This window comes from Sturnira hondurensis, unplaced genomic scaffold (assembly GCF_014824575.4).
Source record: "Sturnira hondurensis isolate 20B ecotype Veracruz unplaced genomic scaffold, ASM1482457v3 Scaffold0020080, whole genome shotgun sequence".
Lineage (NCBI taxonomy): Eukaryota > Metazoa > Chordata > Mammalia > Chiroptera > Phyllostomidae > Sturnira > Sturnira hondurensis.
In genome coordinates this window covers 2379855-2405226 of record NW_028092711.1, presented here as the reverse complement: position 1 = coordinate 2405226, position 25372 = coordinate 2379855, and the positions used below count along the sequence as shown (strand labels likewise).

At 43.0% G+C, this 25372-nt stretch overlaps 1 protein-coding gene across 1 annotated transcript in view; it reads right to left on the bottom strand.

The window, feature by feature from the left end:
• The window catches only part of FAM110B (family with sequence similarity 110 member B), a 149112-nt gene that overhangs the window by 91404 nt on the left and 32336 nt on the right, over positions 1-25372 (bottom strand). The gene's annotated exons all lie outside the window — the stretch shown is intronic.

Genomic DNA, 25372 nt, shown 5'->3' with positions numbered 1-25372 from the left:
GACTTGTGAATTACGCCGTCATGAAGATTTTAGTCTTAAATGCTATCAAGCCCTATGAAAACGCAACCTAATACTTAGGTTCACACGGAAATGTCAGCGTTCTCTTTTAGTGTGACTCGATGCTTTTTATTTTACATTTCCACATATCATGCTCCTTTAATTAAATAGGTTTTAGTAACCGGGACCATTGAAATGGTACGACGACACTTCAACTTTATTTGTTAACCATTGGTTATTTTCTTGATGGACATGTCCTGACAACTTAAAAAAGCTAGTGATATCAATTATTCCAAAAAGTACTTTATGACTGAAATTTTTTTTGGTTTAAAAAATGATACATATTTTAGGCCAGAGTTTGGCAAATTTTGTGGTGAAGTGCTAGAGTCAGTATTTTAAGCTTTGCAGGCCACAGAGTCTCTGTCATGGCTTCTCAAGTTGGCCACTACAGGGTGAAACCATCCAGGCCACAGACACATGTGCGGATGAGCTCGGCTGCACTCCAACGGGACTTTATTCTGAAAACACAACACGGGGCTGAACTGGGCCTACGGACCACAGCTTCCCATCTTCTGATGTAGACTAGAGGGAAACACAATCTTTAATACAGATTGGAAACTGATTATATATATATGTATATTTAATATATAATCTTTTTAATATATACTGAATGTTACTTCAAAGAAAAACTACAAAAAGCAACCCCTTGTATCCAATTGTATTATGTTAGATACAGCAAATGTTTTCTGAGTTCCTTGAAGTTGCTAATTGAAGGTGTTTATCCTTTGTTGCACATAGCACATTACCAGGTGCCAATGCTGGTCACAGCTGGAAACAGAGCATGTCCTACCCGTGACTCCAGATGGCTAAAGACCATTCTACTTACACGGGAAGGCTTCATTTGACCAGAATTGGATCTTAACAGGCCTAAGGCACCTCAAAAAGAAAAAAGTCACTTCTGTCACTTAAGAGCACAATCGCTTCACTCAACTTCAAAAGGGCACTGAAAATGGCATGCTTTGAAAAACACACAGGACACTGAGGGAGTAGAGAATAGCCTGATGTATCCTTCTCAAATGACAAAAGAATTTGTGTCCACAAGTTTAAGGAAAATGAATTAAAATGTAATCTTTAGATCAGGAATGGTAACTCCTTAAATGCCAAAAAGAAACATAACCCCAAATGAAAAGAAAAAAAAGACAAAGAAGGCCCTGTAGTGGAATGAGAGAAGAATGAACATATTCAAGTGCAGCCGGCTAACACAGGATGCTCAGCAGCACACGCCTGCCTCGGGCCTGCACAGGTGCTCACGGCAGGTCACGTGGGCAGTTCCGGGGGCCTTCTAACACTGCAGGTCAGGGTTCCCACAGGAAAACGTGCTTGCTTTATGACCCGCCCTGCTCCCAGTTCCCGTAACAACCAGTACAGCTGCCCTGGGCCCCAGCCCTCACTCCAGAAGGTGAACCACACAAAACCCACACCCCCAAAGGTTGCTACTTTGCCACTCACGTCCTTTCTGGAACAAGAGAGGTTATAAATAACTGTCTCAGTTTCCCAAAATTTTATAGCAACTATCCATGTAATTTTTTTTCAGAAAAAAGGTCTCAAATTGCTTGGAGACTGCAGCACTTCAGTATCAGATTAAAGAGACTATCTCATCCTATGGTACAGAAAAATGGAGAGCAAAAAACCAAAACCGAGAAGGACCTTGAAGCTGCTATGAAATAATTGTGAATTTTGAAGATACATGAATAAATATGTAACTGGTCTGAGAAGATAGTTTACAAACTAAAGTGAGTATTTATATAAAAACAGATGCACCCACAGTTGCACAGTCTTCCGCTTTGGAGGGACATGATGCTCTTCAGTCTCACAAGCCGCTCATTTCAAATGTGCTGGCGCCAGGGCTTTAGGTACATGTAGATTTCGTGAGGGCCCACACGTGGCTTTCGCGAGCTCTCACCTGCTCTGTTCCTGTGCAGGCTCCATCTTCGCCTAGCCACCAGACCCTTGTGCACCTGTGAGCTTGTGTCTCAACGAAGAACGACAGCCAACTGTACCCAGCAACCAGTGGGCCTTCGATAAACTTCTCTTTGAAAAACCACATTGATGCACTACCAAGTCTGTAGTAATGAAGGTGAGGACTAAGGTGAGGTATTTAAATACTTTTCTTGCTCCTGCTCAGCTGGGGATGAAAGCGAATTTGGACACCTGCATCTATTTTTCCTTCAAAGAGTATGGGTACTGCCCTCCGGCGTAGGTGGCTCCTGGCTGGTGCTGGAATCTTCTGATCAGGAGGTGGCAACAGAGGGTCCATATCCAGACTCACTCCCCCACCTGCCAGGGTCCAATGTATAATTTGGTATATTGAAAAATCTGTAACTCCTTGGTTGCTGGACTTCCATACAGTTGGATTTTCGGGCAGTTCTGGATGCTTTTTGCTTTTAACTTGGTTGTTCTCCTTTTGGTTGTGTGAGTGGGCAAAGTGTATCTATCTGCACCTTCCTCTCGGCGAGAAGTAAAAAATCATTTAAATAAAATAACTGAAAATATTTTCTTGGGGCACCAAGGCCTGAATCCTAAACCTTTTTCTTGCCTATTTGTAGTGACCCTTTTAGGAACCTTATGGTTCTAGGTCCCATCACAGGCTAATGCCTCCCACATGTATGTCTGCAGTCTGTCTTCTTCCTTGACATACAGACTTGCATGGCACCAGCACTCAAACTTAAGGGGTCCAAACTGAGCTGCTGAACCCCCTTCCAAACCTGTGCCCACCACACCCTTCTCTGCCCATGGCAGAGTCTTCCTTCCAGGTGCTTTGGCCAGAAACCCTGGAGTCGTTCTTTATGTTTCCCTTGCTACCACACCATACATCACTAAATGTATGGTCACTAAATCCTACACCCTCAACTTTCACAGTATTTCCAGAACCTGACCATTCCTTACCCCCTGTGCAGCTGGACCCTGGCCCATGCCGCTACCACCTGTGCTCTGAATTACTGCACCTGTCTTACTGGTCTTGTCCAGTCTTAGCTCAGCAGACACAGAGACCCAGTGGAAATAAAGGTCAGACCATGTCACACCTCAGTCCAAAAGTCACACCTTCTAATCACACCTTCTAATCACTTTCCATTGCCTGCAGGGCAAAAGGCAAAACCTGAACAACAACCCAATCTTCCTGCCCACTCTGGTTCCAAGCAAGCTCTCCAACCTCACTTACCTGTCCCGGTCATGCACTGCCAGGTCCCCTGTGCCTCAGGGGCTGTTCCCACAGAAAGTTGATTGGGTCACACTCTCCTCTGTGCTCCTGACTCAAATATTCCCTTCTAATGCCACCTTCCCTGGCCCCCTATCTGTATCAGTTTTCTGTCACTGTGTAACACATTGCCACAAACTCCACAGCTTCGCGTCACACCCATTTCCTATGTCACGTCTCCTATGAAGGATGTGGCATGGCTTAGCTGGGTCCCTGGCTGACTCAAGGTCTCTCAAGGCTGCAATCAAGGTGTCATCTGCGCAGCGTTCCTTTAAGAAGCTCAGGGTTCTCCTTTGAGTTTCCAAAGCTATTGGCAGAATTCGGTCCCCTGAGGTGGGAAGACTAAGTTCCCAGTTTTCCTGCTGGCTCTGAGGGGCCACTCTCATGTCCCAGAGGCAGTTCGCTGTCCTGCTGTGGCCCTCTCATGGCTCACTTCTTCATTGCCAGCAGGAGGATCTGTTGACATGGAGTCTCCTATAATGTCACCTAATAATCACAGGAGTGACATCGTCACTTTCACATACTCTGAGATTTCTGCCACCCAGTGCAGGGACATCAGAGAACTCTGCCTGCCATGGCTCTAAAATGCCACCGTTCCACTTCTGCCACCCATATGTGGAGAGCAGGACCAATAAAATGGAATTGGTCCAGTCAAGATAGTATAGAGTATGTAAAATTAAATGAAGTCACTCATGTCAAGCAAGATGGCTGCCGGTCAGCCATGACACTTTGCTTCAAGAAGGAAATGATCTAAGTCAGGGCAGACACATCTGGCAAGGAGACACACGTAAGATATCTATCTGCACATGTGATCAGAACAGCCATGTCTGCACAGCAGGACCACCCACAGATAGGCTTCTGGGCAAATTCTCCACTTGGCATCAGGGGTGCCAAGGCACTTATCAAAAGACCCAGAAGGATGGAGTACACCACTTCAAGGTATAACTGAGGCGGGCTCCAGACCACTGCGGAGACAGCCGCGCTCCACACAGTATGGAGCGCCGCTCCACACTGATCTTCCTTGGTATCAGCCACCGGAGGCTCCTCCCTGCAGAACTGAGGACTTTGCCTGCCCTGCTGCCCACCTGGCTCCAGAAATTCTTCCTTGCAAGACACTGGCAACTCCCTTATCCACCGTGTTTTCTTCCAGACCTGCAGACAGACTCTGGGACTCGGGTTTGTTATCCCCCATGGATTGTTGTATGTGTATTATATTTCTCTTAGATTGTTAGATTGTGAGGAGACTATTAATGTCTGTTGATGTCCTACTTTGAAGTGAACCTGCATTCAACAAAAGCTGAGTGAGCAGCATAGTTACTATGTGTGATTCTTGTCTATTCCTTGGTGTCGGGCAGCTCAGCAGGCAGCTGGCCAAGCAGTTGCCCGGCTGATGTGGGAAAGACTGTATTGCAAACATGTGCTCATGACAACATCTATCCCCATCCCTGCTTTATTTTCCTCCATAGTAGTTTTTATCACTTGAAATACCAAATATTTTTATCATTTATACTTCTGCTTCATCTCACTGAGATAGAAGCCTCACCAGAGCTGAACTTTGCCGTCTGTTTTTTCAATCCTCACCCAAGGATGTGTTTACTGATTTTAGAGAGAGAGGAAGGGAGAAAAAAAGAGAGAGAGAGAAACATTGATATGAGAGAGAATAACCCATTGGCTGCCTTCTATACTGGCCCCAAAGAGGGGATCCACTCTGCAACCTTTTGGTGCACAGGATGCCGGCCCAACCAACCGAGCCCCTTGGCCAGGGCTTGCCGGCTTCTGTTTACTTCTTCATCCCCGCCTGTAGAAAAGCAATACCTGGCTCAGAGCAGGTCACCAACAAATATTTATTGGATGAACATATGATTTACTACATAGGTTTGCTTGCAACACGTCAGCCTCTCAACATCTCCCATCTACGGGGCGAAGTACAGATTTCTGTGGCCCCTTTCCCTGTCGCTGCGTTGCATCAGAACTGTTTAGTCACAAAGATGAAGCTAAACGCTCTCCTTCCCATGGTAACAGAGCTATACAGTTTTAGTTTATTTATAGTGGTGAAAACTCCACACAGAGTATTTGTAACACCAGCATTTGACACTTATGCAAAAACAGATATGGTCACAGTCCAGTTCCCAGGCTCACAGATGATTTCTACATTTGTTCGTTTGATCTTAAAAATTCTTCGAACAGTGAAGGAAATAGAAAATAAAAGTCAAACTCCATTCATTTACTGATGGGCACCTAGGTTGCTTCCAGCACTTGGCTATTGTCAATTGTGCTGCTATGAACATTGGGGTACATAGGTTCTTCTGAATTGGTGCTCCTTTGGATAGCAGTGGAATTGTTGGGTCGAAAAGCAGATCCATTTTTAGTTTTCTGAGGAAATTCCATACTGTTTTCCGAAGTGGCTGTACCTGTCCACAATCCCACCAACAGTGCACTAGGGTTCCCCCTTCTCCACAACCTCTCCAACACTTGTTGTTTGTTGCTTTGTTTATGATGGCCATTTTGAATGGTGTAAAGTGGTATCTCATTGTGGTTTTAATTTGCATCTCTCTGATAGCTAGCGATATTGAGCATCTTTTCATGTGTCTCTGGACCCTCTGTATGTCCTCCTTGGAAAAATAAGCCAGGTGGTGAGGGACAAATACCATATTATCCCACCTTGAACTGGAACATAATCAACACAAGAAAAAAGCAAATAAAATATAACCAGTTACACTGAGGTTAAGAACAATCTAACAACAGCCAGAGGGGAGGGAGGAGGGACAGTGGGGAGAAGGGTTTTCAGGAGCTACTATAAAGGACACATGGAGAAAACCAAGGGGGGGTGGAAGGAAGGGAGGAAGGTGGGTTTGGCTGGGCTGGCTGAAAGTGGTGGGGAGAAAATGCAGACACATGTAATTGAACAACAATACAAAAAAGAAAAAAAAAAGTCAAACTCCCTTTGAATACTGACTCCAAGGAAACAACAAATATGTGACTACGTTGGTAAGTTAAGCAAAGAGAGAAGTATGGTATTCTGAAACAGTGAACATCCTATCACTAAAGTAATAAATGTTACACATTTATTATCCACCTCATTTAGGGAATACTGCCTTTTGCAAGACATAGGAGAACAGACAAGGCCGAATGCTATAAATGTGAAATACAACTCCGTGGAAAATACACATTGGCTATGCATTTTACTCATGTACCTCTGGTGAGTGACTTCCTTTTCTAGTCGATACCATGTACAGTACATGCACTTTAAAGAACATTCATAAATGCAACTGCAAACTCAAGTGCTATAAGCAAATTGATGGTCTGCCCAACACACAGCCTAAAGCCACTTGGACCTGGGCTGGGCCCCCCAGCAGTAACCAAATGCTGCTCAGGGGACCACAGGTCATGAAAGGCAGCCAGCCTTTCTCTTTTATCCAGTTTAAACTCCCTCTCTCTTATTTACTTTCCTAGCACCATCACAATTCATATCATTGGAGGAACACAATTAATTTCTAAATCTCCCTTGCCACTGATAAAGGAGAATTCACCTCTGAATTCCTGGCTGGTCTCTGCTTCTGGCTTCCCTTCTAACAATATATACAGTTTCCAGGTTAATCTGCCAAAAACAGTGATTCTGGCAAGTCACTGCTCAGGTCATGAACTCAGGGCAGCTCTCCATGGCCTAGTTTGTCAAGTTCACAGTTCTCCTTATGGCCTAGCCTGTTATGTTCCTAACCTGAATTAAGCCCTTTACTCGGATCAGTTTGGTTTTCATGTTAATTGCAAGAGTGCACTTGCAATCAACATTTTCATGTTGATTCCAGTCCTCATCTGGCCAGACCCCAAGGTGACTGGCTGAAAAGAATACAGATCAATGAATGAACACCACAAATATCAAACCCTCAGCCCTACTGACTATAAAAGCATCTCTTTATAGGAAGAACAGACTGCTTTTCTTTCCCTTGGAAATACAGTGTGGTTAAGAAAGTCCATAAAACATGGTCTTCGGCTTCTCCAAGTAAAAGCACTATAGGCATGGAAGTAAATGTGGCATTTCCAGAGCACCTTAACCGAACTTTCTGTGGAAGCGGAATTCTAACAGGGCCCCAGGAATTCCCAGCCCCTTGGTGTGCACACCCTGCCTAATCCCAGCACAGTAAATATAATTGACTTTACTCCAGTGATTTTAAGGCACATTAACCTTAAATTAAGGAGATTATCCTGATGGGCCTAGCCTAATCTTCCGAAGCCTTTAAAAGCAGACAGTGTTCTCTGGCTAGTCACAGAAGAAAAACCAAAGAGATAAGAAGAGCGGGGAATCTGATGAGGGATCCTGCTGTTATATTGTGAGAAAGCTAATGTGGGGGTGGGGGGAAGTGGGGAGGGCGGGGGGGCATTGGGGGAAGGCCCAGGGCAAGGAGCTGATGACTCCTAGAAACATCTAGAAACTGATGTCAGTCCTGGGCCCACTGCCAGGAAACAGGGACCTCAGTCCTGCCCGTACACCTCAATAAGCTTAGAAATAAATTTTTCCCCAAAGCTCAGCTGAGATCCAAAGTCTGGTCAACACCCTGAGTGTGAGACCCTGAGCAGAGAACCCAGCTGAACCCTGACAAACTCGTGACCTCCAAAACTATGAGCTAAGACGTGGCTGTAGAATTTTTATAGAAACTTGTTATCCATCAATAGAAAGCTAAAATGCTTTCATCTAAGCCTAGCCTCAATCTATTCACAGAAAATCAACATTATCCTAAAAGGACTCAGGGCATTATCAACTGTCCTTGGGGGCATGAAAGTGCAACCAAAGAGTGGAAAAACACGGCCTCCGAGGAAACCGCTGCCCTTTCTACAAAATCAGGAAATCTGGGAACGGGCAGAACACGAAAACCTTCAATGACGGAGGCTCTTCTGAAGATCATCGTGTGAAAGCATTACTTCTCAGAAATGCAAAAAAGAGGAATCGGCCTTTCCATGATATGGATGTTAACATTAGCTAACATCAACACTATAATTTATTCAGGTTTCTGTGGCATGTGTTCAGAAAAGTGTTCATCTGTTATTCATCAAAATAGTCATTGACTATCTACTGCGTACAGTATCCTGTGCATGGGCTTGTTGGGCGGTTCCAGGGAATGCTAAGGAAAACATGCCATGCACATATTCTCACAAGAAAAAGGAAATATTAGAGGATGTTTGCCCACTGCTTTTCTTGAGAGCAAACATTAATTGCTAAAATATACATACTCTGCATTTCATTTTGCTTTTATAAGCTCATAGACCTTTATTTCATGTCTACCCCGTGCTAGGCTCTCTGCTAGGCACTAAAAGCATAGAAACATAAGTCAGTCCCCGATTTCCAGCCACCCATAGCCCTATTGAGAGAAACAAGCCAGTGAAGAATCAAAACAAGCCATTTCAATCAGTACAGTATTAGGGATAAGGGTATTGAATAAGATGCAGTTGTAGGCTAGGAATTATATACTGTGTGGTGTGATGACGGTGAACAGTTAAGAAAGTGTTTATCTTCATCCATCCATCCACCCATCCATCCAAGACTATTATGAGTCAAACAGAAACATCTAACCTAATTAAGGGCAGTTCTGATATTTATTCTGATATTTATTGTGTCCCTAAGGACTATGACCAACTACATTCTTTCATTAAAGAAAACTAGTTTCCCATGATGTGCTTATACCCTTAGTTTTTTAAAATATGAAAGGCAGTTGACAGTCTTAGTCTATCACAATTAAGTTTGAATGTCTCTAATATAATAGTCTGAGTACAATAAAATTTTGAGCTTTATTTTGTTCACTAACTTCCAAAAACTCTCCAAATTCGAAAGGCATATTAAAACCAGAGTGACTCCCAGAAACAGAACAGAGTATATGAGAACCTGAAACCTAAATCAAACACCGAACCTTTCATTTCTGACCCAGCACTGTAAAATGGCAGTAACTGCATTCTTGGGGTGTCACCCCAAGAATGATAAACAGAAAACACTCAGTGCCATAGTTCACTTCTCTCTCTCTCTCTCTCTCTCACACACACAGTATTCATACCAGAAACATCTAACCTAATTAAGGGCAGCTGGGAGGGAATGAAATTCTTAATCCCCATCACTCTACAATGGTTTTTAAGTGAGAAAATTCCCCTACGAAAACTTATCTTCTTTGGCATTTATTTAAAAAAAAACAAAAACAACCATGACTCCTCACACAAGCTGTTTACAAATTCCACCACTAAAAATTATTCCTAATAAAAATTTCCTGAACTCCGACATCAAATGTTTAACATTTGGTGTGTGCTAGATGAAGTCAGAGATACAAAACACAGTACTCAGGAACAATTAGCACATAACGGTGAATGCAGTGACTGAATGCAGTGACTGAAACAGACAAGACATGACCCCAGCCCCTAAGTAGTTTACTTATCAGCTGGAGAGATGTGGCTAATAAACACACAAAAAATTAAAAAGCAATAATATGAAACAATAATAAAAAAGCTCTCCACTGAGAACTTTACACTAAGAAATTATTAAGACAGTAAATTTTACGTTATAGAGGTTTTTTTACCAACATTAAAATAAAACAATAAAAATGATCCTCAGTGATCATTTGAAAGTGAGATCTTAAAACAATGCCATACATTTAAGTTAGAGTTCTGCCTTTAAAGGCAGCATGAGATGAGTCTTCTTTTTTGCCAACACAGTCCACTTTACAAAGAGGACAGGGGAGCTGCAGAATGTGCGCACACTCTGTACAGCAACAACCATTCTGCAAACATGTGGTGGAACACCAGGCAGGCAGCAGCGGAATTCCACCAACAGATGATGCCCTGCTGACACGCTCCGTCCCAAAAGCAGGCATCCCACCTGGTGACAGGGTCTCCCAGCTGCGGGGCTGCTTGGCGGTACACAAGGGGCTCAGGAATGCCACATGGAACACTCATTTTACTCAGTAACGAGGTCTTTTCAGTTCACGAATACCAAATTCTACTTTCACTCATTAACTAAAAAGTAACTATTTATTGCTACATAGAAACAAAAAGTCTAAAGACCAGGCAGACTATCTACTAGAGTGGCTCTACATGCTTGTTAGGAATCGGCTCATTTAATTCCTCATAGGACGTCATGAAGCAGGTACCCGGAGAACATCAATACAGGAATCATCACAGCACAGTAACAACATTACAGGGCTGTGGAGAGGATTAAAGTGACATACATACGCTATGCTCGTTACCCTTTCGCACATGTCTCACCATTACTTGGTTAAGCGAAGAAAAGGGGGTTGGGGATTTGAAGTAACTCTGTGAGCAAAAGAACAGGGTTTTCAGAAAGCATCCAATATCTCGAGTAGACCAACCTAGTTGAGGAGAGGGGTTCCAAGGAGAACAGCAAGGGCTGGAAAGGTAATTCAAATTCCACTGTGGAAGCAGGTGAGTGCCCAGCCCACCACATCTGCACCTTTTACTCTCACACCCTGGGAGTCAGTAAAAGGATTTTAAGAATAAAGGTGGCATGAAGGTAGCGTTTTATTGAGATTCATGTACGGGCAATATTCAGGGTGATCTGAAAAAGGAATACTTAAGGGACAGAGTACCCAGCCACAGGTGGCTTTAGCAATACTCTCTGAGAAAAGAACATGAGGACTTGGAACACAGGAATGAAAGGAAAGGGCAACTATGAGAGAGTCAAAGAACAAAAATACTGCATAAGTGAATACCCAGGACTTTAGCTGATGCTCCAAGGCTTTCCAAAGGTGGTTCCTTAGCAGTGGATGCTCAGTGGGACTCTAGGAGAAAGGCCAGGAGAGAGGCTGGTATAGAAGAAACATCAGGAGGTCTGTTTGTGACACTGTGAATTGAGTTCCATGTGGAAAATCAGTTACGTGGACCTGGCAAGTGGCATAGATGTTGAAATAATCAATGGTGAAGCACAGCTGGCACCAGGTGTGAGGCTGAGGTTCCCAGGTGAAGGATGACCAAAGGGTTGAGCCCGAGATCTAGTGGATGTGGAGAGTTAGGTCATAGGAAGTGGATCGACAAGAGGGATAGGAAGGGGAGATGAGAGACCCCGACCTAGGAGGACAAGAGAAAATAGAGCAGCAAGTCACAAGGTCCTGAGGTCAGGGAAAAAGGAATGAAAGTGTCCCTGATTCATAAATCAGGATCAAGATCCTAGAGAAAGTACAGAAAAGAGAGAGAGCCAAGGGAGTGCAGAGGGAAATGGGAGGACAAGGATGATAACAGACAAGACAGCAGAACACAAGGACGTGAGGTGGGGAGGCAAGGAAGGCAAGAGTCCACTGTGGGGGTGGGGGAGTCAAAGCTCAGCAAGATGAGAAAGAAGAACAACAGTGAGATCGATGTTAACATTCCTCTTAAATTAAAAGCGTTCACCACACCAAAACAGCTCCCACCATGACTGCGGATAATTTTTCTGAAAAGAATTGCAGGTGCCCCTGAAAGGGACCAAGTTAGAGGAAAAAATACTGCAGAATACTGTTTGCTAAATACTTCACGGCTGCCTGGCTTTATAGTAATAAACTACACTTAAGCACTCTAGATTTCAGGCTGGGTTTAAGGATTATTAAGCAAGTATTTAAGAGCAACACTAAATTTCAACAGCACATACACATACTAGAGAATGTGAATCCATTAAGCTTTTTAAGCTAATAAACATTCTGGAGAAGTTGAAAGAAGAGTTAAAAGAAAGAAGCTAAAGTTTAAATTAAGTCCTATTTTGACATTAAAAATTTTTTCCCCAAAACTCAAATTGGTTGCCAGGCATACTAACTGCCTACATGACGAAGCTATTTTTAAAAACACTAAAATCTCAGTAATCATTATACACATTGAATAGCCTCTCAAATTTTACCAGAGAGCAATCACTTACCAAAACAAGTAGGCACTGTACCAAGACAGAATCCTTCTATTACTGTTTGGTAGGAAATTAGTTCTTCAAACATTTACTAAGTATCGTTGCTGGATTAATATCAGTTTACAAAGAAAGAGAGAGAAAGGAAAAGAAGGCAACAATAAATTATAACCTCATGAGGTCTCTGGTGCCTGGTCAACTGCTCTGCCCCCCGTGGTCAGGACCAACAGCCCAGGCCTGGCGACCTCCTGGGACGACGGCACTTAAAGGGAGGCACCAGAGTTGCCTCCTGTCCTCTGGGGAGGAGGAAACAAAAGCGGCAGCTTCCAGGGACACCCCAGATATAGCTACAGTTTAGGAACACACTCCTAGTCCTCAAACCTCACTACAGTCACCCTCCCCAAACATGGCCATGATACCCATGCTTGACTACTTAACACATAGGCTAGGACTCATGGATTAAGGCATAAGAATTATTTCACTGTTAAAAATCCTACAGATGGCTCATGTCACTTCTTCCAAAGAGCCAAGGGTGTATCACTGTTTTGTATAGTCTTCACTGTTTTAATAAGATATAAATCTACTGAGTTTCCTTTCCTTAGTGAATCTAATTAGATTCACTCCTGGAATACCATTTCAGTATAGATTGAAAACCCTCCCTACCACCACCAATATTTTCCCTTCGTAACTTCCATCCCGCTTCTCTTCTGCTTTGCAAGTGTGTTAATATTATGGTTGTCAATATCAGCTCTAGAAATAATATAATGAGGATGGTTTGCACAACATGGATGTAACCTGGGAGCCAACGAGAGAGGACTGGAATGCGAATGAGTGAACAATGATGACTTCACTGTGGCAGACGGCACTGAGTGAGCATGTGTGCTCTGTGGCCTCCACATTCAAAATGAATGAGCAAGTAGAGCAATGAGTCTGCAACAAATTTTGTGTTAAGCTTGAACTATTCAGATGATTCAGAAGGCCACAGCTATGGGCAACTGGTGACTGGCAGCTTCACCATCCATTCACGCATCATGTTTCATGCAGAGTTTGTTGGTGAAACATCACATCACCCAGGTGACTCAGCCCCTCTACAGATCAGATTTGATGTCCTGTGACTTCTGGCTTTTCCCCAAACTAAAATCACCTTTGAAAGGGAAGGGATTTCAGACCATGGATGAGATTCAGGAAAATACAATGGGGTAGCTGATGGAGACTGGGAGAACTGTGTGAGGTCCCAAGGTGCCTACTCTGAAGGGGACTGAGGTGTCATTGTCCTATGTACAATGTTTCTTGTATCTTCTTCAATAAATACCTCTATTTTTCATATTGCATGGCTGGATACTTTCTGGACAGAAGTGTGCACATCCGTCATATATATATATATATAACACTATATATATTTAAGGCAAATTCTCTCCAGCATTTGTAACACCACCAAGTGCTACATATTCAGCTGGACCGTGATCCATGCAATGAATCAGGAGCCTCTCCAACCCCAAACATCATTTGGCACAATGGTGCGTCCTAGATAGAGTATGGCCGCAGACAAAGTATTTTAAACTACACAACTAATGGATGCCTACCTTGGCGTCAATCACTTTTGGTACAAAAGTGAATGTGAGCAAGTGATACATGCTAAAGGTTAAGAAATGTTGCAAACACATGTCTGTACGTGTACATTCATTTAGGGTAAGATGTACACATGGATTTCCTTCTCACTAAAACTGCTCTATGGGGATGCTCAAGGATGAACCAGTAAGGAAGAGATTATATAGGCTAGTTGTACTGAGACATTCTGGTTATCTCGGATTTGTTAATGGGACTATGTGCTTAATGAGGAATCTCAGTACACATACAGGGTCTGGCACAAACAACACCCCTTTTTTATTACAGAATCATAAGCATGTTATTCTGCAACATAATATCACAGTCAAGTACATCACGTGACATTTTAGGTGGAATGTTCAAGTTAAAACTGTACATTTTTACACCCATATTATGACCCTACCGACCACATTCAAGCAGGCCTTCCTTCTGCTGGACCCTGTATTACGACAGAAAGAACACAATACACAGAATTACAACGCTTCAGTTTCTATCTGATAGTTAATTCCTGGGCTCCTATAACCTCTCTGTGTCTCAGTTTCCTCAAAGAATTTCACCCTTTAGAATTGTCATAAAATGTACAAATGATTTCTGAGAATCTAGAAGTCCTAGAAAACTGAGTTAAGATTTTACTTGAAAGTCTATAGTTATGTATTAATATATAGTGAGGATTTCTTCTGACCATTAACTGCATAAAATATAAAAATTCAGGTTATAGGTAACCTGATAATACTAACTTGGTCAACATGCTCAATGAGTATCACATTTTATTTCTCTCATGTTAATAAAGTGCTCTTAGTTGAAAGGAAAAAATTCTCTTTAAAAGAATGCCTGCCTTTTGGTATTGCCATCTACTTTGCTTTAGTTTCATGTGATGAAAATATGCCTTGGTTTGTGCCCCATACTGCAGTGGTTCGCACAGATGGCCATGGAATTTTGCTCCATAGATAAAACTTGAAGGGTTGTCATCAACTAATGGACACACCCATCAGCTGGACTTCAGGCTGAGGGGCAGAGTGACACGGCGTAAAATGGGCCTGATGCATTACAGGTGCCACGTAAAGTAAAGCAGTTCATGGAAGCATGCAAGGCCTATGCCTCTCGAGGGCGAAGGATGCGCAGTCAGAGCAGGAAGAAGTTCAGTCCATTCCTTAGTGACCACAGAGCACTCAGTCGCTAGGACTCACACCCTGCTCCAGGCCTTGGGGGTGGAGCGGTCGCCTGGCAGACCCAACTCCCTGTCCTTGTGGAGCTCACTGCAAGCTCTACTGGTCAACCTTGGGGCTGAAGAGTGACAGGGCAGCCAGGGAGGGTGTGACTACGCTGGCAGGGACAGGGGCCACCGCTGTGCAACCACTGCTCTGAGCAGTTAAGAGAAGGCAATTCTAATGTGCTCAGAGCTGTGCACCATGCAGACCCAGGGCTCATCCGCCTCCCATCACACAAGTGGCGACATCTGTCCCCAACGGCACAGACCTACATCACACCGACCTACCATCAGATCCCAATTAATTTTGCTTCATGAATTTTTAAAAATAACTCTTCAACAGACTAGTAAGCTTCACTTCTAAATAATTAAAGTTGCTTTAAAAAGAGCCTTTTATTTTAGCCAATTAACTCATTATTTCTTAAAACTAAGTAGTATAAATGCTACATAACCTATTTAAACACTGAATGTATTTAAATTGCAAAGCGGTTTGAGCGATTTGTTTCAATTCGTCCACGAAGTACTTTGCCCTTGACTCATGAGACCTTCCAAGCGCTGCCTGATTTAACTACAACTGGTATTTAAATAAAGCGTATCCAGGAGCCCCTCGGATCCACTGTATGGGTGAGTTTTGTTGGCTTGGAGCTCAATGGCAGCTGAAATATTTAAAACTGTCTTTTATCTTATTGGGTGACGTCCATAATTTGCAAAATTGCCAAGCTGATTATTTTGTAATTGAAATATCCACAGTCTGGCCCACTAATGTCCATCCAAATTAGAAATCGGTTCAGGTATGTGCTTCTTTTCATTCCTCTGTTACAACCCTAATAGCTTCTGTATTTACCTGGCATCTGCTGCTTTCAAATGAACATTTCTGACATATGAAGTTGGTGAAAGGTAGCTCTGATGCACTACGGTGAACTTATAAAGAAAGCGCGAAATATTATCACAGATACAATATATTGATTTTCTACATGTTCACGAAAGTTTTCTAAATAAGGCCGTTCGCCAGCTTATGAAGGGCTGCGCACACGATTGTGCAGTCTGCGTGCCACAACCCTGGACACGTCATCGTCCCCGCAGCAGTTCAGGTGAGTGGTACCTGGGGACTCTGGGCATTTGGAATTATGGGTATGAACCCATAGCGCTACAGAAAGTAAGGCTCAAATAGCACAGACAAGGTGTTTCATGCAGGACACCCAACGTGTTCCGGGGAAACGGTAGTCACATTCCCCGGTTCACACAGCTTCCTCAACAGGGTAACTGTACACTCACATGATCAAACCAAATACAAAGGAATCAGGTAACCTGATAGAAGTTTTTCGGAGTTAAGAGAATGGCATTCTAGAACCAGTGTCATTGGGTTCAAATCCTATATACGACTAATTAGTGTGACCCTAGACAGGTTTTTCCACCTCTCTATGCTTCAGTTTCTTCTTCTATAAACTGAGGATAGTAGCTGGCCCTGCCCCAGAGCTGTTACAAGGATTACATGAAGTAATGCTTGTCAAGTAGCTGGAGGAGTGCCTGTAATAGTAAACACCGGGGAGTCTTCAGATTTGGGATTAGTATGATTGGGAAGGAAATCGAGGCTGAAAGAGATTCAGTTTCTCACAGTTTTAAGAATTCGTGATTCATTTCAGAATGAAAATGGAAGTTCTTGACTTACAAGAAACTTTTCATTAGGTCATACTCCTTTACAATGCAACTTTCTGATAAAGGTAAAAACCCGAGACTTGAAATAACACGTCTGAAAACCAAACTCTCCTGTGTCTGAGTACTTTGACTGTTGACACAGGTTGTCCCTAAGGATCCACCTGGGCTGATGCACATGGCACTCAAAACCGTGTGCGGCCAGCCTCTGGGCTGACATTTACTAGCAGTCTCTCCTCACGGGGAGGGACATATCCCATGGACAAACAACTCTAGTTGACACAAAATAGCCATTGATAGGGGCTTCAAATTCCAGGAAAGAATCATTGTCAAAAAGCTCTTGGGTCGTGCTCTGGTGAGGTATCTGTTGCTTTCATTCATGCTCTTTAAATATCAGCCAACCCCTGGTGCATTCCACTTGCACCTTGGAAAATCATCTCATCCATTTCGGTGCAAACAGTGTCAGCTCCCGGTGCCCTGAGGGAGAAGCATGTGTTACGAGGACGAATGTGTCATGCAAAGTCTCAGGCTGAAAGCAACAAGGCCTGTTTCCAAACTGTGAGGTGGGACAGCTAGAAGTCAGAAGAAGTCCTGGCATGTTAACAAGCAGATGCCTTTTGTATTTTCCAATTCTTATACAAGAATCCAGCAAGGGGAGATTTGATGACTGGCATTGACAAACACGATGTGGCTTTTAGATAACGAAACACAAAACACATGGAAACATGTTCTTCACTTGCACCTGTATCTTGTGTATGAGAAAAGCACAGCCCTGCCCCATCAAACCCGGGCACTCGGGGTGCATGCATTAGCCAGTTGAACAAAAATAGTCCAAGGAGCCCTTTCATGGCTCTCCAGGGGCTGTGTTAGCATCGCCTAACTTGTTCCCCACCTCAAGAAATGAGATGAGGAGATCCTATGGGGTAAAATTAAAATTTGTATTGCAAAAAATCCAGGTAAACCAGAAATCTGAATAAAGCAGGAATAGATACACTGTGTAAAACAATCTGCATAAAAAGCAGCCAAAAACCAAATGGGTCACACAACATCCTGTCTGAATGACATTAATGTTTCACACAGAGTTCTCATTGCTGTTGAAGTCAGCCAGAAAATCAGGAGAAAGCACCCAAACTTTGTCTCTCAACAGCTTAATGAAAATGCATTATGTTCTACTTTTAAATCAATTAATATCTGTGATTGTAAAACGTCTTCATCATAAATGCAACTAGCATAAGATCCTGGATCAACTACAGACTACAGTTTCTAAAAGGAAAGAATAACCATATTTTTGGTCCAATGTCACTTGTCCTAACTTACTGCTTGATTATACCAGTTGAACAAAAATTATATGGCTTATGGAAGCAGGAAAATCAGAATCTATTCCTCTTCATGGCAAACAAGAGGAAACTAAAGCTTGGAGAGTTTATACAGCTTATCTGAAGCCAACTCGTACTTGGAACTGAAGCTAGACTCCTGTTTATTTCATACGAAAAGACCTGAGTGCTAGGAAGTAATTGCAATTCTTGGTGCTTCTTCCTGATGCAAAGCAGAAATTCCCTCCAGGATTACCGAGCCCTGTAGCTGACACTGAGGGAGAGGTGATACACACACTTGTTCATGGGAAGTCCTCACTCACCAGATGGTTCACATCAGGAGGCATCGTTGACCTGAAGCCGTTCCTCGCCAATCACTAGAGCACAAAACCTTGCTGCTACGTGTTTGTGACAGTTGGCGATCGCTACGGTGAGTGAATTTCACCATCCATGGTAGCGTGCTCACTTTCCCTACCTGGCATCAAGATTCACCACGTTACGGTGCACCTGCTGTGATCCCCTCTGGCTGCATCTTCCCCCAAAGAAGCAGAAACAAATCAAAATGAAAGAATGTTTGCTAACATGTTGGCTGAAGTGTTACCACCAGTTACATGAGGGGAACCACCAAAAATACATTTAAGTGATGTACATAATCACAATATATTCAACACACAAAATATGTGTATGAAAATACATAATCATGATAGGACATTTTAAGTTTGGGTAAAAGTGTAGAATAAAAGAGTGGTAAACATGATCATGTTTTAGATTAAAAGGGGGGGTCCTAGTTCTTGCCAGATGGATATTTCCAATTAGTACTTATTCAAGTGTTTACGTGACTGTGATGTGCCTTAGCAATCAAGATTTTCCCATTTCTAAAGCCTTGCTTAAAACACACACATGCACACACACACACAAGAACTTGTCACTAAAATTTATTTGACCTTCACATGCCAACCAGGTTGCTGAAATAAGGATAGTGGAGAAAGAAAAATATAAGTGAAAATTTTAGGGTTCATTAAAACTGAACATTAAGAAACAATGGTCCCTGGCCTAGGAGGAGACCACCCAAGAACTCCTGGGTCTCCATGTGTTTATACCTCAGTTTTTCTTCATGAGCACTACTTCAGACGTGGTAAAATGAAATGCTTAGAGAAAATCAAGCTGCTTTTGCTTTGCTTTGTTCTGTTCAGTAAATAAATTACTCTGCTTCAATAAATGAATTGTCACAGAACGTAGACAGGATGCTTTGGGGTCAAAATAATTCATGCCCCAATTGAAAGGTAAATGTTTTTCAGGAAAAAAAAAAGTAAGGGGCTCACCCAAGGAGTGCTAAGGCAGGTATGGTCAGTCAGAGAAGATGTGACCTTCAGACGGGAGGCTGACTTCTCTCACGGGGACTCAATCCTCTGTCGGAAGGCAGCCAGGAGTTCAGCTCTGAATTCCCATCGCCTGTCCCACCATCCAATGGACTTGCCTGACTCTGAACACAGCCTAGTAGATAGTGATGACTTGATAAATTACTATTTAAAAAACTGTGTGATGAGGGGACTAAGGAATAACATTTGGAGATTATGTAAATGCAGGGCGATCCCATGCTAATAAGACTCTGCATGGATGGTTAGAAGTTTGACAGGGAACAGAAGGAAAATGGAGCTGGTGAACATGGCCCCCTTGCTCCCTGGCACACTGCCTGTGGTACTTCAGGGTTGCCCCGCCCCCTCTGTCAACCAGCAAAGAACACAGTACACTCACTTTGAGGGAAATGCATTCATTCTTCAAGTCAAATTAAGGCGGACCTAACCTCTTTGCAATTTTAAGATGACCCACACTGGAGGCTCTCACAGAGAGCCAGTCCCTCCACACTCTCAGAGTGAGGATGACTCAGGGATTGTCCTCTGTCCCAAAGCAGGGCCAGTGGGATGGGGCCCTGGCAGGTTCAGAGTCAGGTTCTCTGTAACTTAATCCCAGGCACTGAGGGCAACAGGGCAGAATTACCTCAGAAGGACATGCGGGGGCTGCCTTTTTGTAAACTCTAACAGCGTAGTTCTCCAAGGCAGGAGCCTCATCTTTTCAGAAGGTACTGAGAATGTCCAGGGCACGTCTGTCGAGTGAACTATTAGATGAGCAAATGCAATCACGTGGACACTTAGGAAACTCCTGAATGCCAGCTGTGCTCCTACAGGTCTCAGACGAAGCAAATCTGTGCCTTAGTCCAGTGGGTATTGAAGGCTGATCACTTCTAATGTGATTTAATGCACTAGTTACTTTCCATAAACATTGTGATTACATGAAGAAAGCCTATATGAAGAATAGCAATAGATAAAGATATCTTTGCTACATTCTCACAAATGTATTAAATGAAGGCAACTGTAAGATGGTCTCAGATTTCTCCTCTGTAAAATCAGGGAGTCCAAGTTAAATCTGCTACATTTCTGTCTTAGACACTCCATGATTTCACACACAAAAGACGCCACCGTTCTGAGCAGACAGAACAGTCACTGACATCGTTCCCAGGGTTGATGAGGACTCATGGCCACTCTGCCACCCGATCCAGAGTGACTAACACCTGATTAGATTCAAAATTTAAGTGAAAAGAGGCTCCAGGACATTTATATGTCATTAGCAATCATTCGGGCAGACAAAGATGACACGCTTTTCAATAGGTAGTTATCCTCCTTTGGAAGATTAAGAAACAGAAATTGGGAGAGTTACTAGGTCAGAACAATTTAGAATTCATTTAGTCCCATTCATCCTGCATTTCAAAGCCAGACAGCTCCTGCCTGTGTCACAGTGGATGACGCCTATCTGCACAGGTGGCAGAGAGCAAAGACAGAACGGCCTCTGAGATGAAACGCTAACCGCAGTGGGTGGAGAGAGAAAAGGAAAACAGGAGGAGGAGGCTTGGGCACCCTGAACAACAACAAGAGAGACAGAGAGAGAGAGAGAGAGAGAGAGAAGAAACGACTGTCTTCCAATTCTAATTAACTTAGAAGTCAGAACACATAGTCAAGAACGTTGTCACTGAAAAGAGATGCTACTAAAAATTGTTAAAGATTATAAATAATATTTCTTAGAAAACACAAATTCATCTTCATAACTGAAGTATGTGACAAATTACTAACATTTTAAGTCAATAAAAGAAACAAATTTCCTTTTAGAGAAGACCAGCCAAATGACACATTTGTGTACAAAAACCTGAAATGGGGTGAATTTTTTAAAAAAATCAGATGTAATAATTAGAATTAATTTACTGTAGTACAGGCTTGTAGAAGGTTAATCAGAGCCTGGGATTATTAGACTAAGTTGAAAAAAATTTTAATATTTACTTGCACCTAAATGTCATTAATACATGAAAGATCTATTGATAACTTAATGGTCTCAATAACACCTGAAAAACCAAAACATAGCATCAGCTGCTTTTCTCCTTCAACAATAAAACACGGTAAATAAAAATAATAAATAAATAAATAAATAAATAAATAACGGACTTGACATCAATTAGGAAACTCAGTTTAGAAAAATCTAAGTTTATATTACATAAATTAAAAAAACATTTGTGAGTTGGATGAGATAAATCCAAATTCTTAGGATTTGAAGGGTTATATGTAACTACATATTAAAATATATACCTGCTTCAGCAGTTTGCTCTTGCCCGGTACTTAGGTCAGATCAACACCAAAATCAAGTGAGGCAAACTCGATGAGAGTCTAAATCGCACTAAATCTCCTCTCCCTGTCACTTCTGGGCAGGGAGTGGGAGGAGAAGGGAGCACTAATTTATCCCATTCAGGGCAACAACTACACCGCACGGTTTTCAGGAGCTGTCACTTGGCACTTCTACCAATTTTGAGAAGAAGTGCATTCTTATTTTCACTTGTCTAATCTCAAGACAAACTATAACCTGTTACAATCACGTGACAAAGTCAACTTTTTTTTAAGTTATGAGAATTTCACGAAATCAATCAATGAAAAGAGGGAAATGTCTGCTGTCAAGAAGAACACTAAGCGGGTGAGGCGTTGGAGTGCTAGATTTCGACCACGACCAATGAGCACTGGCAGAGAAGAGGACACCAAAGCTGCCAGAGCTTGGGTCTTCCTGTGAGATGCAACCAGAGTGCTGTTCTCTGCCAGAATATGGTGATGGTAATAGAGGCAGAATGCTTTTACCTCAAATGAGCTGAGAAAAGATGTAGCAAAGGATATTGACAAAACCATTGAAGCAGTAGGTACATGTCAATAGCAGAGATGTACCACTGCAAACTCCAACAGAGGGGCTGCAACTCCCTCTTTGGGGTGTGGACTATATGGAGAGGAGTCTACTACAATGCAAGTCACAACAGCAGAAAGGGCAGGGGAAGTGGCATTACTGCTCAACGCTAGTTACTGCCATTGTCTGAGTTCACATAAGGACCTCCTTTAAAGTAGTTCAGGCCACTGCACAGGAATGCTGTGAGAGCAGGGACAGACAGCACGTCGCTCAAAGTCCATCTCAAAAGGAGGCGAGACTGTAGCAGGGAGGAGGGAAGGTAGACAGGAAAGGAGGGAGTGAGGAGGCAGGGCAGAGGCAGGAAGAGACGGACTCCATGCCATCAGCATCCTAAACTGAGGAAAGAACTGCATTCAAATACACACAAAATATCGCTCCCACTGAAATGTCTTTATTTACAGTTTAAACTGTGTTACAGTACTCCTAAAGGCACGTTTGAAACATCATCATATTCTCAGCATTCTAACAAAGGCATACTCAGTTCTCCAATTCCCCTGCTGCGTTTTCAATTTAGTTTCCATCTTCACTGAGTGTTCCCAAGGCCAGACATGGGTGCAAAGATAAGAAGGGCTCAAATCGAGCACACGTGGGTGCTCGATTTCCAGAAGGGCTCAAAAACATTCACTTTCTAAGGTGACTCACAGTCCCTTCAATTATACGCTCTTTTCTTTAAAAGGCATTCTTAAGCCAAGTAAAGTCATTTGTCTCAAGTGTACAGAAAACAAATGTGTAAAGCCAATGATAAGAGAGTCTCCAAAGCATCGATGATTCAGATGTGCTTTGGGTCCAGAGTATAGAAAAAAGAACATCAAAGTTTCTCTATAAGCCTCATTGAATTCAGATATAGTAGAACCAAATGTTAATAAACTTCAGTTTCCATGCCCTTTTATAGTGTTGGAACAGCCAAATAGCATGGCAGATAATACTTCAGTATACTTCACAGTTCAGAACGATGATGGAAAGGCTGAGACCAAAATAATAACACGTATCTGTGTACATGTTGTAATTACACAGGCTAATGGTTCATGTAGGCGAATGGGTCCTGGTGTTATTCAAGATCTAATTATCCTTATTCTTAAGTTAGCTTAAAAATTTCATAACAAGCCAAGAAAACACTGTGCTTTATATTTAAAAAGTGAGCACTAATAACAATGAAAGAACTATAGGACTACATAACTCTCTACGCACTCAGTCAGTCATAATCAATGCTTTTAGGAATTCATTTCTGTGACTAAAGTGTAGAAATAAATGATTTAATGAACTAATGATGAGATTTCAAATAGCATAAGTTGTCAATAAATAGTACTGTTTGGTTGACAAGCCAAACTTGCCACCACTCTTGGCTAGTCCTGTTTGACATTCGCCTGTATTCAGGGTCACGGTCAGAACACCCTTGCTGATAATGCTGTGGTTATTTCACCATTATCGTGGAGGGCTGCCTGTCATGTGTGGAGGACACTGCGTGCCCTGCACGGGGTATTTCATATACACCACCTCTTTTAACGTTTACATACCATGCGAAGTAAATGTTGTTATCTCCATTCTGTAGCCAACGGCTGCTCACATGTATCAAGCGTTTCCACTCTGCCAGTGCACGCAGTGACGAACCCACTTAATGCGCACAGTAGTCCTACCATGTGGGTGCCATTATTACCCTGCTTTGATGGATGAGGAAACTGAGAAATGCAGTGCAAGCAGCTATCCCAAGGTCACATGCGTTATATGTGGCAGAGTCCTGATACTGACCCAAGTCCTCCAATGTCAAAGCCACATTTTTTCCCACCGTCCCCAAGGAGTCTGGGTCTCCAGGCCTGACCTCTGCCCCACTTATGAGAACAGCTACAGCAGCATACACGAAGGGGGCCAGACTGATATGGCCAGAACTACACCCCTCGGTTCATAAGATAACTCATAAATATGGACCCTAGTGTCTCTGAAGAAACTTACAAAAAGGGAACTGAAGTCCTGCCTAAGAGCTGGCACAGCTCAATGGTCCCAGGAGCATGTGACCCAAAGGCCAAGGTTTCTAGCTGACCGGAGCACAAGGCATTCCAGGATAAAGAGTCTTGGTCTGGACAGATGCCCCATGTCCCTTCAATGGTCATCAGCTGCTTAGGTCCTATGTATGGCCCACCATGTGCCTGGCCACACGAAGCTCTCTGTTCCTAAGCCGAACAAGCCAAGCACCCACCTCAGCAGCCGACAGAGTGAGGGAACAGACAGTTTGTGAGGTAAACAACTGGGGGGGGGGCATGGCATAAGGGCTGTAGGACTGTAGGAATCACGGCAAATTGTATTTGGATACAGTGGGGAGCACGAAGCGGGGCAGGGGGTCGACTCTGAGGCTAAAGGAAAAGGCAGCAGGGAGCTGAGGCAGGAGCCACGGTAAGGTGCTTGTCCAGTTAGGAGGAAGACAACGGTGCTAGCTATCAACCAACTAACAATTGCCAACTTCAGGACAGACAGAAACACTGTGAAGAAATGAAACTAACGTCTTGAGAGCCATGCTGGAGTGTGCACTGCAGAAGCAGCACATCAAGGAGAGGGTCTTCACTCCCATACAACACCCAGGGCAAAGGCGCTCGCCTTGACCGGGCAACCCCGGAGTCCAGGTGCTCTATGGAATACTGGATGACGGATGCATTCTTAATGCAGTGGCAGGTGCACAGCCACTCTTTGACCATGTGACTGCAAAACACCGGCAAACTGAACCCAGCACACGAGAATGCCAACGGTTCCCACCTCACGGAAATTGCCCTTTCAGTTAGCAAAGGCCAAGGAGAATGAGAAAGAAATAAGGTACAATATTTAGCAGAAATTGCAAAGCCACCTTTACCCCACTTATTTTCCCCCCGTTTGGTTAAGGCGCTTTTTAGAGATTGGACTTCTTTATTAACATTAGTATATGCACAGACAGGAAAATAGTTAATATGTGTTGCCTCTGGGGAGTGACTTTAATGTCAACAGGCACATTCTATGTTACATATCCATAACATTTAATTGTTTTGCAACATATGTATTATGATATTGATAGGAAAAAATATACCGGATCTCATATCACAGTGAGAATATTGAATAAATTCACAGGTCAGGAGCCAGTATACTGGTCCTGTCTCACTTATTATCCCCGTGAGGGCATCTGATTCTAACAGTCCAAACTGGGGAGCCCACATGTCCACAGAATTCACACAAAAAGCTACTACCTGCCAACACCC